This window comes from Phacochoerus africanus, chromosome 2 (assembly GCF_016906955.1).
Source record: "Phacochoerus africanus isolate WHEZ1 chromosome 2, ROS_Pafr_v1, whole genome shotgun sequence".
Taxonomy (NCBI): domain Eukaryota; kingdom Metazoa; phylum Chordata; class Mammalia; order Artiodactyla; family Suidae; genus Phacochoerus; species Phacochoerus africanus.
In genome coordinates this window covers 265879000-265895511 of record NC_062545.1, presented here as the reverse complement: position 1 = coordinate 265895511, position 16512 = coordinate 265879000, and the positions used below count along the sequence as shown (strand labels likewise).

General features: G+C 39.6%; 1 pseudogene; it reads left to right on the top strand.

Moving 5' to 3' along the window:
* Window positions 1-13474: 13474 nt before the first annotated feature.
* On the top strand, window positions 13475-14208 carry LOC125120913 (putative olfactory receptor 1F2; annotated as a pseudogene).
* Window positions 14209-16512: the final 2304 nt, after the last annotated feature.

The window sequence follows — 16512 nt, the reverse complement described above, 5'->3', positions numbered from 1 at the left end:
GCCTATTACCTTCTGGGAAGTTTCTTTGATTTGTATGGACCTTTTTATATTAAAGACATTACAGCTTGTTATTGTTTGCCTTGGTAATATTCTTAGGTAATTCTTTACTTCTTAACTTTGTGATTTTTTTATATAAGGAAGTTTTTATTTCATTATCAAATTTAGACAGCTTCTTTTTAACCCCTTTTGATAGAGCAAGAATTAAAAATCCTCCCCTTTGCAGAATTCATACAAATACTCAATTTTTTTTCATTTTCTTATAGAATATAGTATTTTCATATAATCAAATGTTATTTTAGAATGAAATTACATCATTAAAATACTTCTCTTTAAAAAATGACATTACCTCTGATATTAAATTAAAGGGGATATTATGAATCATTTTATACAAGTAAATTTTAAATTTAGATTAAAAAATACACAACCCACCAAAAAATGTAGTAAGAAATAGAAAATCTAAATAGACCTGTAACTATTGATGAAACTGGATTGATAGCCAAAATCCTTTCTTCAAAGAAAATTTCAGGCTCTCAGGGCTGCAACAGTGAATTTTATAAACATTCAAGCAAGAAAGAATTTCTGGCTTGCAAAACTCTTTCAGAGACTAGAAATTAAAGAAGCACTCACCAGTTCCCATTTGGAGATTAGCACAACCTTGATACTTAAAACTAACAGGGACATTGCAAAAGAGAATAGGAATAGGCTCATCTCATTCATGAATTAAATGCATTGAGTCAAAGTAAAATATTAGTAAGATTATCAAAACAATGAAGAGAAAACATGATGACAGTATTATCAAGTTGAGTTTTCCCAGGAATGCAAAGTTGATTTAACATTTAAAAATCAAGTAAGTCAATATAATGATAAAACAAATGACAGGGATTACATGATGCCAGAATAACATCTCAATAGATGCAAGAAAAAAATTGATATAATTAAACACAAGCTAGTTGAAATGTTCTGTTAGTGGTCAACTTAAAAAAAAAAGTACAACCTAAAATTTGAAACTTAAGTTTTATTTTGGGCAGCATTAGACCTAACCCAGGAGGGAGCATCTCAAGTAATCCTGAGAAAACTGCTCCTTGGAGACAAGGGGGCAATCAGGATACATAGGAGTTTTAGCAGCAAAAGCCAGGCAATAAGAACAAAAGGCTATAGAAAACCAGATATCTCAAACTAAGGAATTTAGCATTTTTCTATGGGAAGATGAAAAGGTCTGGGCTCAGGGAAATTATTCCTCTGATATGAACCTCAGCTCTCTGGGACTGGCATCCTGTGTTTTCAAGGCCTCTGTTTCCCCAGGGCTTGCTGTTAGGAGTGGCTGCAGTCTGATGGCTGCTAGATGGCAGGTATTCTTTGTTTCCTTCTTGAGTTCCCTCAGTTCTCACACCCCTGGGGGTGGCTGCACTCACTGATGACTGTGACAGCCTTTGTTTTTTTAAAAAATAGCCTGGGTTCAGCATTTAAGAAAACTCTGAAATTCTGCTCCAAAGAGGCAGGAGGAAATAACCTTAGAATGTGTGTGATAAAGGTGAAGGGGGAAGTGCATACAGCCAGGCACACATTTCACAAAAGTGTGCTGCTGGTCCTGTGAAGGTTACTACTAGTCATAAGGAACAGACATCACCATGAAGGATTTTAGTGCTTTTCTACTTAGGAGGGGTTGCAAGAATTGGATTCAATGAATTTCTTCTTAAGAATATCTAATTATCTGAAGACCTCTTCATCCAGTTTTCCCAGAGCACAGAGTGGCTCACTCCTCATCTCCACTCTGAGCTCCCAGGGGGTAAGGGGTTGAGGGTCAGCAGCTACTGTGGCTCATGATTTAATCTATGTTGAGGCAGATGGCAAGTGCCAAACTCCAGTTCACATAGCAAGTAGACATAGAAGAAAATTTCCTTCACCTGAAAAAAAGGAGTTCTTTTTTCACACATAGAGCATAGATAATATGTAATGGTTGTACATTTAATTACTCTCCCTCCCATGAGGAACAAGATAAACACCAGCTCTCACCACAACTATCCCACACTGTACTTGAGGTCACATCCAGTGCAGTAGGATAGGAAAAATAAATAAAAGATAGGAATTCTCTAAGAAAAGCAACAATACTTCATTTTATTCATTGCTGATAGTTCCATAGTATTGCCATTCAAAAGAGTCTATACATGAACCGTTCACATTATTAAAGTGAACTGGAGTTTGGCACCTGCCATCTGACTATGTGGGTTAAAACATGAGCCACTGAAACTGCTGACCCTTAACATCTCCTGAGGGGAACTCAGGGTGGAGGTCAGCAGGGAGGCATTCTGTGCTCTGGGCAAACTGGAGAAATAGGTCGTCAGATACTTAGATATTTTAGGAGAAGATTTTATGGGCCCAATTCTTGCATCTTCTCCTATCTAGAAAAGCACTAATTGGTAACATCTACTCCTGGTGACTAGTAGTAACCTTCACAAGACCAGCAACAAACCTCTGTAAAATGTGGGCATAGATGCATACATTTCCCCTTCACCTTTATCACATGTACCCTGATATTTCCCCTCTCCTCTTTGGGGTGGTATTGCAGAGCTCTCTGAAATGCTGCCTCCTGGCTGTAGTTAAGTTGACAAAACAAAATATATCAAAGTCATCTGCAAGTACTACCAGGTGAGCTGGTGGGCCCTGAGGGAACTCAGGAAGGAACAGGGAATACCTGCCATCTAGCAGCCATCAGACTGAAGCCACTCCTAACAGAAACCCTGGGGAAACTGAGGCTGTGAAAACACAGGATGCTGGCCCCAGACAGCTGAGGCACATATCAGGGGAATGATTTCAGTGAGCCCAGACCTTTTCATCTTTCCATAGAAAAGTGCTAAATTCCCTAACTTGAGATATCTGTTTTCCTCTAATCTTTTTTTTTCCTGCTACCTGCCCTTTGTTGCTAAAACTCCTATGTATTCTGATTGCCCCTTTGTCTCCAGGGAGCAGTTTTCTCAGGGTTACTTGAGATGTTCTTTTGTGGATTTAGGTCCTAATTTTGCCCCAAGTAAAACTTGACTCTCAACTATCAGGTTGTGCATTTTTTTAAGTAGACATTTTTTGGGTCCATGAAAAAAGAGACCCAAAGCAGACTTCTATCATTTGCCTGAACTCTACAAGGAATTAGAGCCTTGGTACCACCATAGGCCCCTTCTGCTTATCCACCTCCTTGGGGAGTCTAGACAAATTGTCATGAATCTCTCCTGGATCTCAGATCTCCCATATCAGTTGATGATCCTGAGTTTTATTTGGTGGTGTGTAATAGGTACCTGCCCCTCAGTTAAAAGAGACTGGGTGGGGGGGCACTGTTTGAAAGATACCAGGGGGAATATCCCATCAGAGAAGAATACTGAGGGGAATGGGGAAGCTGGTTGAAAAACACCAGGGAATACCCTCTCAGAGGAGACACTGGGGGAAGCACAGGTGAAAGATATTGGGGAATATACTTGCCAGTGAAGACACTGGGGGGTTCAGTGTACCCCCTCATGGAAACACTGGGGAGTTCCATTAAAAGATACTGGGGACTACACCTCATCAGTAGAGACACTAGGGGTCTCCAGGGGCCTCCTCATGGAGTTGCTGAGGGGTGGCTTGGTTGACAAATACACATTAACAAGGGAGGGCCTTAGTCAGGCCAAAACCACACAAAGCAAGATGATTGGCCAGAGGAAGCGCAGAAGGTCTGCCCCCATAGGAGTGATTTCAAGGCCCTCCAAAGCATGTGTCACTCTCTTCCTATCTTGGTCTTTCTCTCTCTCTGTCTCTCCCTCCCTCTCTCTTTTCCCTACCCCCACCAGCTGGTCTGTGCTTTTTCTACAACTATCTTATCTCTCTTCTCCTTAATAAATACTTATTTGCCTCACTACCCTCAGCCTCTTTGCAGAATTATTTGTCCAAAGGAACAAGTTCTGGGGACATACCTCAACGGGTTAGGGTTCAGTGTGCTCACCCCACCACCATCAAGGAACAGAGTTATCCACACATTGAGTGGCCTACCAAAGACATCTTTGCCAAACCTGGGAATAAACATTCCTAACACTACTGGAATAAATGGTCATAAAAGGCCTCCCAAAGCCATGTTTGTATTTATGACCATGGAGGACCACTTTGAACTGGAGTTTGGCAACTGCCAACTCTCTCTAATGGGTTAAATTATGAGCCCCTGCAGCTGCTGACCCTCACCGTCTCCTGAGGAGACCTCAGGGTGGAGATCAAGAGTGAGGCCCTCTGTGCTCTGTGCAAATGGGAAAACCGGGTCTTCAGATACTTACATATTTTTAGGAGAAGATTTTATGGGCCCAATTATTGTATTTTCTCCTACCTAGAAAAGCACTAGTTGGTGAAGTCTGCTCCTCATGACTATTAGTAACCTTCACAAGACCAGCAACAAACATCTGTAAGTATCCATAGATGCATGAACCTCCCCCTTCACCTTTATCACAAATCCTGATATTTCCCCTCTCCTCTTTGGGGTGGTATTGCAGAGCTGCCTGAAAGGCTGCCCCCTTGGCTGTAGTTAACTCAACAAAACAAAAGATATCACAGTCATCTGTGAGTACAGCCACCTCCAAGGGAGAGCTGGTGAGCCCTGAGGGAACTCAGGAAAGAAACAAAGAATACTTGCCATCTAGCAGCCATCAGACTGCAGCCACTCCTAACAGCAAACCCTGGGGAACCTGAGTCTGTGAAAACAGAGGATGCTGGCTCCAGACAGCTGAGGTGCATGCCAAAGGAATGATGTCCATGAGCCCAGAACTTTGCATCTTCCCAAAGAAAAGCAATAAATTCTGTAATTTGAGATATCTGTTTTTCTGTAATCTTTTATTCCTACTACCTGTCCTTTGTTAGTAAAACTCCACTATATCCTAACTCTCCCCTGCTTCTGGGGGCAGTTTTCTCAGGGTTACTTGAGATGCTGCGTCCTTGGTTTAAGTCCTAATTTTGCCCCTAATAAAACTTAACTCTCAACTATTAGGTTGTACATTTCTTTAGGTCAACATTAAAGGTCTCAATGCAAACAAAAATAGTTTAAAAAAGACACTCCCACCACCAAGTCACAACATAACACAAAAATGAATTCCAGATGGACTAAAGAACTAATTTTGAAAACCAAAATTATAAAGATTTTAGAAGAATGTGTTGAAAAATCCCTTCCTGAACTCAGGGAAAAATGGACTTCATAAGCCAGATGCAAGTAAAGCATTAAGAAGAAAGAACGTACTGATGATGTCAATCAGTTAATATTTTCAACATTTACTTAGCAAGCAAGAGTGTTTGGTAAGTAAGAAGAGTGAAAAGACAAATCCACAAGGTAAGAGAAAATATCTGTAGAACATACAATTCAAAAAGGACTGCTATCTAGAATATTTAAATAGTCCCCTCAATAAATTAGAATACAATAGACAACTAGATAGAAAAATAAACATTTACACATGCAGCTTCAAAATTAGGAAATAAAAATGCTAATAAGTTAGTTCCTGTCATGGCTCAGTGGTTAATGAACCCAACAAGTATCCATGAGGACAGGGGCTTGATCCCTGGCCTTGCTCAGTGAGTTATGGATCTGGCATTGCCTTAGGCTGTGGTATAGGTCACAGATCCAGTTAGGATCCTGGATTGATGTGGCTGTGGCATAGGCTGGCAACTAAAGCTCTGATTTGACTCCTAGCCAGGGAACTTCCATGTGACAAGGCTGTGGCCTTAGAAAGACAAAAATGCTGATAAGTATTTAAAGGATACTCAATCTCATTACTAATCAATGAAATACAAAATCAAACCACCAGGAGATGCCCCTCCATATACACACACCAAATGAGTACAATGAAAAATGCTGACACCACCAAGTGTTTTGAGAATGAGATACAACTACATCTTCACACATTACTGATGGAAGTGAAACTTGGTACAATCTCTTTGGAAGTCAATTTCATATTGTGAACTAAAACTGAAGAGGCAGACATTCTAAAACCAAGAAAGTCCACTCTTAGTTTTGTAAGAAAGATATATGTGCACACGAGCACCAAGAAAAATATACTGGAATGACTGTCACAGCATTATTCCTAACAACCAAAAAAAAAAAAAAACAAAAAGAAAGCAACTTATTTTATGAAGAATAGGTTTTAGCCAACATTGATTCATGACAAAAATTCTTACCAACATGGGTATAGAGGGAACATACCTTAATGTAATAAAAGTCATTTATGACAAACCCAAAGCAAATATAATACTCAACAGAGAAAAGCTGAAAACCTTCTCAATAAAATCTGGAACAAGGAGGTCCCATCATGGCACAAGGGAAACAAATTTGACTAGGAACCATGAGGTTGAGAGTTCAATCCTTGGCCTCACTCAGTGGGTTTAAGACCCATTAATGCTCTGAGCTGTGGTGTAGGTCACAGATATGAGTCAGACTTGGCATTGCTCTGTCTGTAGTGTACACTGGCTGCTCTAGCTCTGATTAGACCCCTAGCCTCGGAACCTTTATATGCTGTGGGTACAGCCCCAAAAAGAATATATATATATAAAATAAAAATAAACCAAAATGAAATCTAGAACAAGACAAGGATGCTCACTCTCGCCACTTTTACTCAACATAGTATTGGAAGTCCAAGCCACAGCAATCAGACAAACAAAAGAAATGAAAGGTATCCAAATTGGAAGAGAAGAGGTAAAATTGTCACTCTATGCAGATGACAGGATGCTATAAATAGAAAACCCTAAGATTGCCACACAAAATCTACTCAAACTCATCAATAAATTCAGCAAAGTAGCAGGATAGAAGTTTAACATTCAGAAGTCTGATGCATTTCTATATACTACCAATGAAATATTAGCAAAGGACTATGCAAATAAAATACCTTTAAAATTTTGCCCCCCAAAGTTAAATACCTAGGAATAAAACTGACCAAGGAGGTAAAAGACTTATATGCTGAGAACTATAAAAGAGTAATCAATGAAATTAAAGAGGATTCAAATAAATGGAAAGATAGTGTATGCTCCTGGATTGGAAGAATTAATCTTATTAAAGTGGCCATAATAGCCAAGGCAATCTACAGAGTCAAGGCAATCCCTAACAAATTACACAGGACCTTTTTCACCAAACTAGAATAAGCCATCCAAAATTTATATAGAACCACAAAAGACCCAGAATTGCCAAAGCTATTCTGAACAACAAAAACCAAGCAGGAGGCATCACTCTCCCAGACTTCAGGCAATATTACAGAGACATAGTCATCAAGACAGTGTGGTACTGGTATCAAACCAGACATACAGACAAATGGAACAGAATAGAGAACCCAGAAATAAACCCTGACACCTAGGGTCAATTAATCTTTGACAAAGGAGGCAAAAATATAAAATAGGGAAAGACAGTCTCTTCAGCAAGTGGTGCAGAGAAACATGGACAGCCTCATGTAAATCAATGAAATGAACACATTCTCATACCATGCACAAAAATAAACTCTAAATGGCTTAAAGACTTAAAAGTAAGTCAGGAACCATAAAATTCCTAGAATAAAACACAGGCAACACATGCTTTGACATTAACTGTACAAAACTTTTCCTAAGTCAGTGCTCTGAAGCAATAGAAATAAAAACAAAAGTAAACCAGTTGCACCTAATAAACTTTATAAGCTTTTGAACAGCAAAGGAAAACAAACAAACAAACAAAAGATTGCATACAGAATGGGAGAAAATTGTTTCAAATGATGGGATGCAACTGACAAGGGCTTAATCTCTAAAATACACAAACAACTCATACAACTCAACAGCAAAAAAAAAAAAAAAAAAAAGAAAGAAAGAAAAAGAAAAAGAAAAAAGAAAAAAGAAAAAATTGAAAAATGAGCAGAAGCCCTGAATAGAGATTTCTCCAAAGAAAACATATGGCTGGCCAAGGGATACATGAAAAAATGCTCAAAGTCACTAACTATTACAGAAATACAAATCAAAATTACAAAGTGCTCAAAGTCTGTCAGACTGCAGAGGTCTGTTTCATTGTTGACTGCTTTAGGTGAGTTCTCCTGTTGTTTTAACTGGGAATCATTTCTGAGCTTCTTCATCTTGCTTGTTTGCTTCCCCCCTGTGATTTTGGGGAAGATACCCTGTAGTCTTATAAGCCTATTTCTATGCAAGAACAACCCTTTGTATTTTTTTGGGGGGGTTACTATTTCTTTCTTTTTGGTGTGGGAGTTTGAATATTTTCTAGACCTGTGGTTGCCAAGGGGGAAGGGGAGGGAGGAGGAGGCACTAGGAGCTTGGGGTAAATAGATGCAGAATGTTGCTTTTGGGATGGATTAGCAATGGGATCCTTTTGTGTAGCACTGGAAACTCTTGTCTAGTCAATTATGATGGAACATGTAATGTGAGAAAAAAGAATGTATACATGTATGTGTAACTGGGTCACCATGATGTGTGGTAGAAAAAAATATATATATATATATATAAATAAATGATAAAAAATGAAATTCTGAAAAAAAAAAACAAACTACAAAGAGATATACCAATTCACACTCAGAGTGGCCATCATCAGTAAGTCTACAAATAGATGCTGCAGAGAGTGTGGGGAAAAGGGAACCCTCCTACACTGAGCATGTAAATTGGTACAACCACTATGGGAAGCAGTATGGAGGGACCTTAGAAAACTAAATATAGAATCACCGTATGACCCCACAATCCCACTCCTGGTCATATACCTGGAGAAAACATTTGTTGAAAAAGATATGGCACCCTTATGTTCATTGTAGCACTATTCACAATAGCCAAGACATGGAAACAACCTAAATATCCATTGACAGATGAATAGACTAAGAAGATGTGGTACATGTACACGATGGAATACTACTCAGCCATAAAAAAGAACAAATAATGCCATTTGCAAAAACTTGGATAGAACTAGAAATACTCATACTAAGTCAGAACAAGAAAGACAAAAATCATATGATATCACCTATATCTGGAATCTAATATATGACACAAAATGAACCTACCCATAGAAAAGAAACAAACTCAGGGACATGGATAACAGACTTGTGATTGCCGAGGGGGATGGACTGGGAGTTTGGGGTGAGTAGATGCAAACTATGGCATTTGGAGTGGATAAGCAATGAGATCCTGCTGTACAGCACAGGGAACTATATCCGATCACTTGTCTTGGAACATTATGGAGAATAATGTGAGAAAAAAGAATGTTTATGTACATATATGTGTACAGTAGAATTGGGCAGAACATTGTACATCAACTATAATAACAAAAAATTAAAAAAAAATAGGCTGCATGAGTAATGTGTGGGGTCATATACAGCAGGGCAACTTTTAGAAATAGAAATGAACAAATTACCACTCCATACAGCTACCTGGTTGATGTAAGACTGAACAAAGGAGCATGAAAAAAGAATGCACATTGTTTTAGGGCATGGCTATAATGCTCAAAGGCAGGAAACACTAAAATAAAATGTTATCAAGATGGTAAGGATTATTTTACTTTGAGAAGAAGAGAAGGGGAAAGACTAACAGGATACAAAAAAGGAGACTCACCCTGCTGGTCATGATGATCTTCTGAATCTGGGAACTGACGCCTACGTGATTGGTTTCTAAGAATTTCTTGGGCATTATGCTAAAAGAAGTAAGTCAGAAGAAAGACAAATATTGTAGGATATCACTTATGTGTGGAATCAAAAAAATACAGCAAATTAGAGAATAAAACATAAAAGACGCAGACTCACAGATACAGAGAACAAATTAGTGGATACCACTGGGGGAGGAGGGTAGTATGAAGGTGGGGGAATGGGGGGTATGAACTATTGGATGTAAGAGAGATTCAAGTATATACTGTAAACATGGGGACTATTGCCCAATATCCTTGATAACAATAAATGGAAAGTGATGTGTAAAATTGTGTTAAAATCTTTATTTTTATTTTTTTATTTTTTATTATAGTTGATTTACAATGTTCAGTCAATTTCTGCTCTATGGCAAACTGAACCAGTGAATATATTTCTATATTCTTTTTTCTCAGATTATATTCCATCAGGTTCAACCACAGTAAAATTTTTTAAATTAAAAAAAGTAGGAGTTCTCATTGTGCCACTGCAGAAACAAATCCAGCCAGTATCCATGAGGACACTGATTCAATCCCCAGCCTCACTTAGTGGGTTAGGGATCTGGTATTACCATGAGCTGTAGTGCAGTTCACAGGGTGGCTCAGATCCTGCATTGCTGTGGCTACAGCATAGGCCAGCATCTGTGGCTCAAATTCAACCTGGGAACTTCCATATGCCACGGGTACAGCCCTAAAAGGCAAAAAAAATAAGTGAATAAGTAAATAAATTTTTAATCAAAAAAGTAAGAAAAAAACCTAGCTCAGAGCAGCAAATAAATAAAGGACTGACCCATATAGTATTTAAGGTGAGTGATGTAAGAATAGGCATTAATATTATTAACATTCATAAGAGAAAATACATGTTTCTTATAGTCTCCCCTATGTAGTATACATTTAAACAAAAAAAAATGAACTTATCCAGAAATTAATTTATGTTTATAAATAAAAGTTTAGCCACCCTAGTCCCAAATCAGAATCTAAATATTATTCATATCTAGTTTCTCTGAGATCATTGAATACTTCCTCTTCTACATGACATTTAAAACCATTAGTGTGACCTCTGATCTAGTCTCTCTTTATTTTTTACTTATTTCCTGTGACATAATGCAGTCACCCAGGAGGACAGGACTCTAATTAGGAAGCATGGGTGCCATGAACAGAGTGTGGACATGTTCAGTATTAAGGCTGGGAGGATGGATCACAGCTGCTCCTCACCTGGGAAGAAACCAGGATGCAGCATGGAGACCAGCCTGGTCCGTCAAATGGAATTATCACAGATGTTGCTGGGACACAGGGGAACAACAAAAAGAGGGGACAGCTGGCATGTTGGTCAATTGTCCCATTGAGTCTCTAAGTAGCAGGTCTGGGATTGGGCCCCAGGAGACACTGCCTGTGAATAGGCAGCAGCTCCTCCTGGATCCTAAGCCTGGGGCATCACCAGTGACCTGAGTTTTCAGTCTCTCTGGTTCCTACACACAAGGAAGAGCTCTGGGACTCCAGCCATGTCTTCCTGGGGAGACAACAGGACAGTGAACCCAAGCTCCTTCATGCAAGTGTCACAGACTGATGCCATGCAGCACCTCTAGGCACAGGGAAGGGGACAAGGAGCAGAGTCTACCTGAGGCCACATGTGTGCAGGTGCAATCAAACATGCATGCACACACACACACAAAGCCCATAGATCCTCTTCATTTTTGCCTTCTTTTCTACATCCCTCTCTGTCATACATTTTCTGGATCTTCTGATCCCCATGCAGGGCAGCTTGTCTGGGATTCATCACATCCCTGAAGGTGCAGACCGAAGGCAGTGTGGAGAATTGGCCTCAGACCACCATTCCACAAGCCCCATTAGTGACCAGGTCATAGTACCTGCACAATCACAGAGAATAATTCACTCTCAGTCCACTGGAAAAAGCACACCTCCCAGAATCACTCTTAGCCACCACACCACATCGACATCCCTAATTTACTATTCTAGTTCCACTTAATATTTGTCAAACTCATTCACACCATTTCTTTTTATTAATATTTGATCCAGCAAATAATTATATGATACAGTTATTTATTCCCATGACATACTTAATAAGTTGGAGGTTCTTATGATTAAGTGATTCAACCCAGTAAATTTGACTTCATTTCCAGATGCCAAAATAAATCCTTTGTGATACATAGTTCTGAGTAGGGTCCAAAACTGTCCACTGTGGTGCTGCTGGGCTGATGATGCTGGTAATGATGATGATGATGATGACACAGTGACCAAGACCACAGAAATGATGCAACAGCTTCATTTTTAAAAGATGTTTAATAATAATAATAATAATAATAATTTTAATTATTTGCTTTTTTAATATTATTAAAACATTTTTAAAATAATAAATAATAATAATGGATCATATTTAATGAATGTTTAGTATTTGTCAGTCTTTATCTGAATATCATGTCATCATTATCAAATTTACTCCTCATAACCACTCTACTCAGCGAACACCAGCATTATTCTATTTGAGCCAATGAAGAAACCAAACCTGAAAAAGTTCGTGACTTTGTCAAGATTTCATTAAGTGTAAAGAGTGAGGAAACTTGCAGACTCCAGAGGTATCTTATATTTTTCCTCACAACCTTAAACAAACTCGGCCACCACTGACTGATCACATTATCCCTCACACCATCCCACAGGTCATTTCAAGTCCACATATTACCTACACATCATGACTCATGAAGAAACTGACACGAGTTCCAGCCTCTGGTCTCTTCAACAATCCTATCAGGTAGGGGTATTATCTATATCTTAGAAAGGAGAAGAGCAAAGCTCAAAGGGACTAAAAATTCACCCCAATTGAAAAGGCACATGAGGACCAGAGCAGTGAAGCACATCACCCAGAGTTTTGTCACCACATCCTGTATCCCATGTTCACATTTTATCACCTGTGACTAACAATGTCGGTAACATCACTGCCCTTTCTAGCAGCCTGCACTCCACATACAGGAATGATGGCAGTGAGTCAATGAGGTAGATACACATGGCACAAAACCAGAATCAGAGATTCAGTGGCAAGTAGTTAACCAAAGACAGAGTGAGCATAAGGAACACAAACAATTCCCACCCCATCTCCAGAGGCCAAAGCCCAGGTAGTCAAACAGAACACGAGGAAGACGAAGTTGATGATTAAAACAAAAATGGTGTGTCCTTCATAATAAAGTGCTCTTCAGTTTGCAGGGTTCTCCCCTTCACTAATTCATGGGGAGGGTCTTCAAAGCAAAGGGGGCCAGAGCATTGACAGAACAGATAGAGACCCTTAAGGCCCAGCTGGCTCCTCTCTGAAGAAACTATTCTTTCTTCCATCTCCCTTGATATGTGTGTGCATACACACACAAAAGCACACACAGCTCCTGATTTTGCTCAATAAATCCTAGTATATACATGAACTGCAGGTGAGCACAGCAATAAGAGAATAAATTTAAATGAGCGTTCTACATGTTTTTTAAAGAGAACTTGGAAATGTTTTTCCATGTGAACCCCAGTCCAGTCTCATTCAGAACACCCAAGGGGAACACTTGCCGTGTTAAAGGAGACCAGACATCAAAACACATTCTACCCTGATGCCTTCTTATCAGATTTCACTGTCCGATTTGTACATTAGCAGTTACATGTACTAGTGAACCTCAGTGACCTTTTCAAGGGATAGAGGAAAGTTTACCAAAGTCTTTTGACTCAGTAATATTGATAGCATGTCTTTATTTAAGGGAGATTCTGCTCTAATTTCTCTAATTCAGACACTGAACAAGCTTCTCTGACTTCCTACTCCCAGGCTTCTCTCCACACCCAGACCATCAGCCTCTCCTCTTTGGGCTCTTCCTGGCCATGTACCTGGTCACTTTGCTGGGGAACCTGCTCATCATCCTGGCCTTTGGCTCAGACCCTCACCTCCACACCCCCATGTACTTCTTTCTGGCCAAACTTTCCTTCATCCACACCTGCTTCTCCTGCACCGCTGTCCCCAAGGTGTCAGTCAACATCCAGACACAGCACCACACCATCTGCTACATTGGGTGCCCCATACAGATGTACTTCTTCATGGCATTGGCCCTGCTGGATGATTTCCAGCAGGCTGGGATGGGATATGACCACCATGTGGCCACCTGCCTCCCTCTTCACTACACCGGGATCATGTGTCTCCAGTGGTGCCTGCTCCTCATCACCACATCCTGGCTCTGTGCCCACCTCCTGGCCTGCTCACTCTCCTCATGTCTCAGTTCTACTTCTGTGCCCCACATTCCACCCCACATTCCTTCTGCAACATGCCCCAACTCCTCAAACTTGCCTGTTCAGACACCCACATCTTTCAGGTCATGATGTTTGCAGAAGGAGCCCTCTTGACCATGGTCCATTTCACCTGTTTCCTGGTCTCATGCCCACATCATCCACACAGTCCTCAGGGTCCCCTCTGTGGGGCGGGGGGGAATCACAAAATCTTCTCTACCTGTGGCGCTTACCTGACAGTCATCACTCTCTTCTATGGCACACTCTTTCTGGTGTATTTCCAGCCCTCTTCCTCCTCCTCTGCAGACACTGCAATGGTTTCTTCTGTGGTATAAATGACAGTCACCCCCCATGCTGATCCCCTTAATCTACAGATTGAGGAACAGGGACATAAAGAAGGCCTTGTGGAGACTTGTTGGGTTTGGAAGATATTCTAACCCATAAAATGTTCTTCCCTAAAGTACAGGCCCAGACTTTCAACATGCCTTCTTCCCTCCATGTGTCCAGTATAAATGTGAAAACTCATTCAAGACAGAATGCTTTGCATTCCAAGAAATTAAAGCAAATATAGACCTGTACTTTTGAAAGACTGAAATAGGGCCAACTGACCAAGGTCAGAACTGCAGTCTGGAGATGGAGAGACCAGCAGTCCCTACTGGGTGATTTGATGTATGGGTATATGTATCCAGGCAGATTCAACCCAGAGTTGGGAACATCAAAAATGCCAGGAACAGCTGGATTCTAGAAGGACACCCAGTAGAAGCACATTGTAGGAGTATAAATGCTTCCCCAAGAGCACAAATACTGGCAAGACTAGGCATGTCAGGACCTCAGCCAGTGAACTCACTTGGCTTTGGAACCAATTGTGACCCTGCCTCAGAAGAAACTCACTCATGGGGAATGGCATCAACATGGAGACTATCACACCAAGTAGACAGAATCTGTGTGTGGTCTCGGAGGGCCAGAATAGTCTAGAGAGGCAAACAAAGATGAAGAAATGTGTCCAAGATTATATATCTGGGCTTAGATCTTTGTCTCTGGTAAGTGATTTTGTTTTTTGTCAGCTACAATCAGACTTTATTTTTTTAAACTCTCGTTCCTTTTTTTTTTTCCTCCAGCTGAAAAATCATCCATGTCATTATCACAAATGTCTAAAATATAAAGAAAAATGTTCAAATCCTTTCTGGAAAGAATCCACTGTGACTACTTTACACAAATTCTTATGGTCATTTTCTCTGTGCATTTATTTTATATTGTTAACATGATGATTTTTCACATAATTTTAAAGCATGAATGTTTTCCACCCTGTTGTCCACACTGTTATATTTTAAAAATAGTCTCATAATTAATATTATAGCAGAAGGAGCTGCCATTTTTAATGCAATCTTTTTCATTTGGGGTAATTAGATCTTTCTAATTATCCATAATATTATAAGAAATAATGCAGTGAAGATCACTGTGAATAAACTATGGAGAGAGAAAGATTTTCCTATGCCCTTGCAATAAATTTGAAGATGTGGAGTTGCCATGTGGAGCATTTTTTAGGCTTATGATACAGATTTCTAAAATAGTTTACAAAACTGTTAATGAAGGAAAAAAAAAAGACACTATTATTGATTTACATTCCAAATTTATGGTCTTATGGGAGTGATCCTTTCTCTTCATTTTTGTGTTACAATTTTTGACTCAATTGTTGCAAATATCATAAGCCAAAAATGGTACTTCTTTTCTTTATATTTTTATTTGTTAATGATTTTTATTTTGTTCCATTATAGCTGATTTCCAGTGTTCTGTTAATTTTCAACTGTACAGCACGGTGACCCAGGTACATATACATGTAGACATTCTTTTTTCTCACATTATCATTCTCCATATGTGACCAGTCATAGTTTCCAGTGCTACATGGCAGGATCGTGTTGCTAATTCATTCCAAAGGAAATAGTCTGAACCTATTAACCCCAAGCACCCCATCCATCCCACTCCCTTCCCCTCCACCTTGGAAACCACAAGTCTATTCTCCAAGTCCAAGACAAAGACAAATACCATAAGATACAACTTGTATTTGGAATCTAATATATGGCACAAATGAACCTTTCCACAGGAAAGAAAAAATCATGGACTTTTGTTTGAAATTTTCGCTTACTGATTGTTCTGTAGGTCTGTAAATATATTTTATTTATTTATTTATTATTTTTGGGGGGGTCTGCATCAGTGACATATGGAGTTTCCCAAGCTAGGGGTTGACTTGGATCTACAGTTGCCAGCCTACACCACAGCCACAGCAATGAGGGATGCAAGCTGATTCTGAGAACTACACCACAGCTCATGGCAATACCAGATATTTAACTCACTGAGCAAGGCCAGAGATCAAACCCACAACCTCATAGTTCCTAGCCAGACTTGTTTCCACTGTGCCATGAAGGGAACTACCTGTAGACACGTTTGGTTTATTCTTCTTAATCATTTCTTCATGTTGTTTGATTCTTTTAAAGACTTATGCAAGTCCTCTTTATATTAAAGATTTAAAATTTGCACTCTCCTACTCCTAGTGCAAACTTTTCCCTGTCACTTTTCACCCTTAAATTTTCCTTTTGATTTGTTGACCTAAATGGGTTTTCAGTTTACAAAAAGGAAACTGA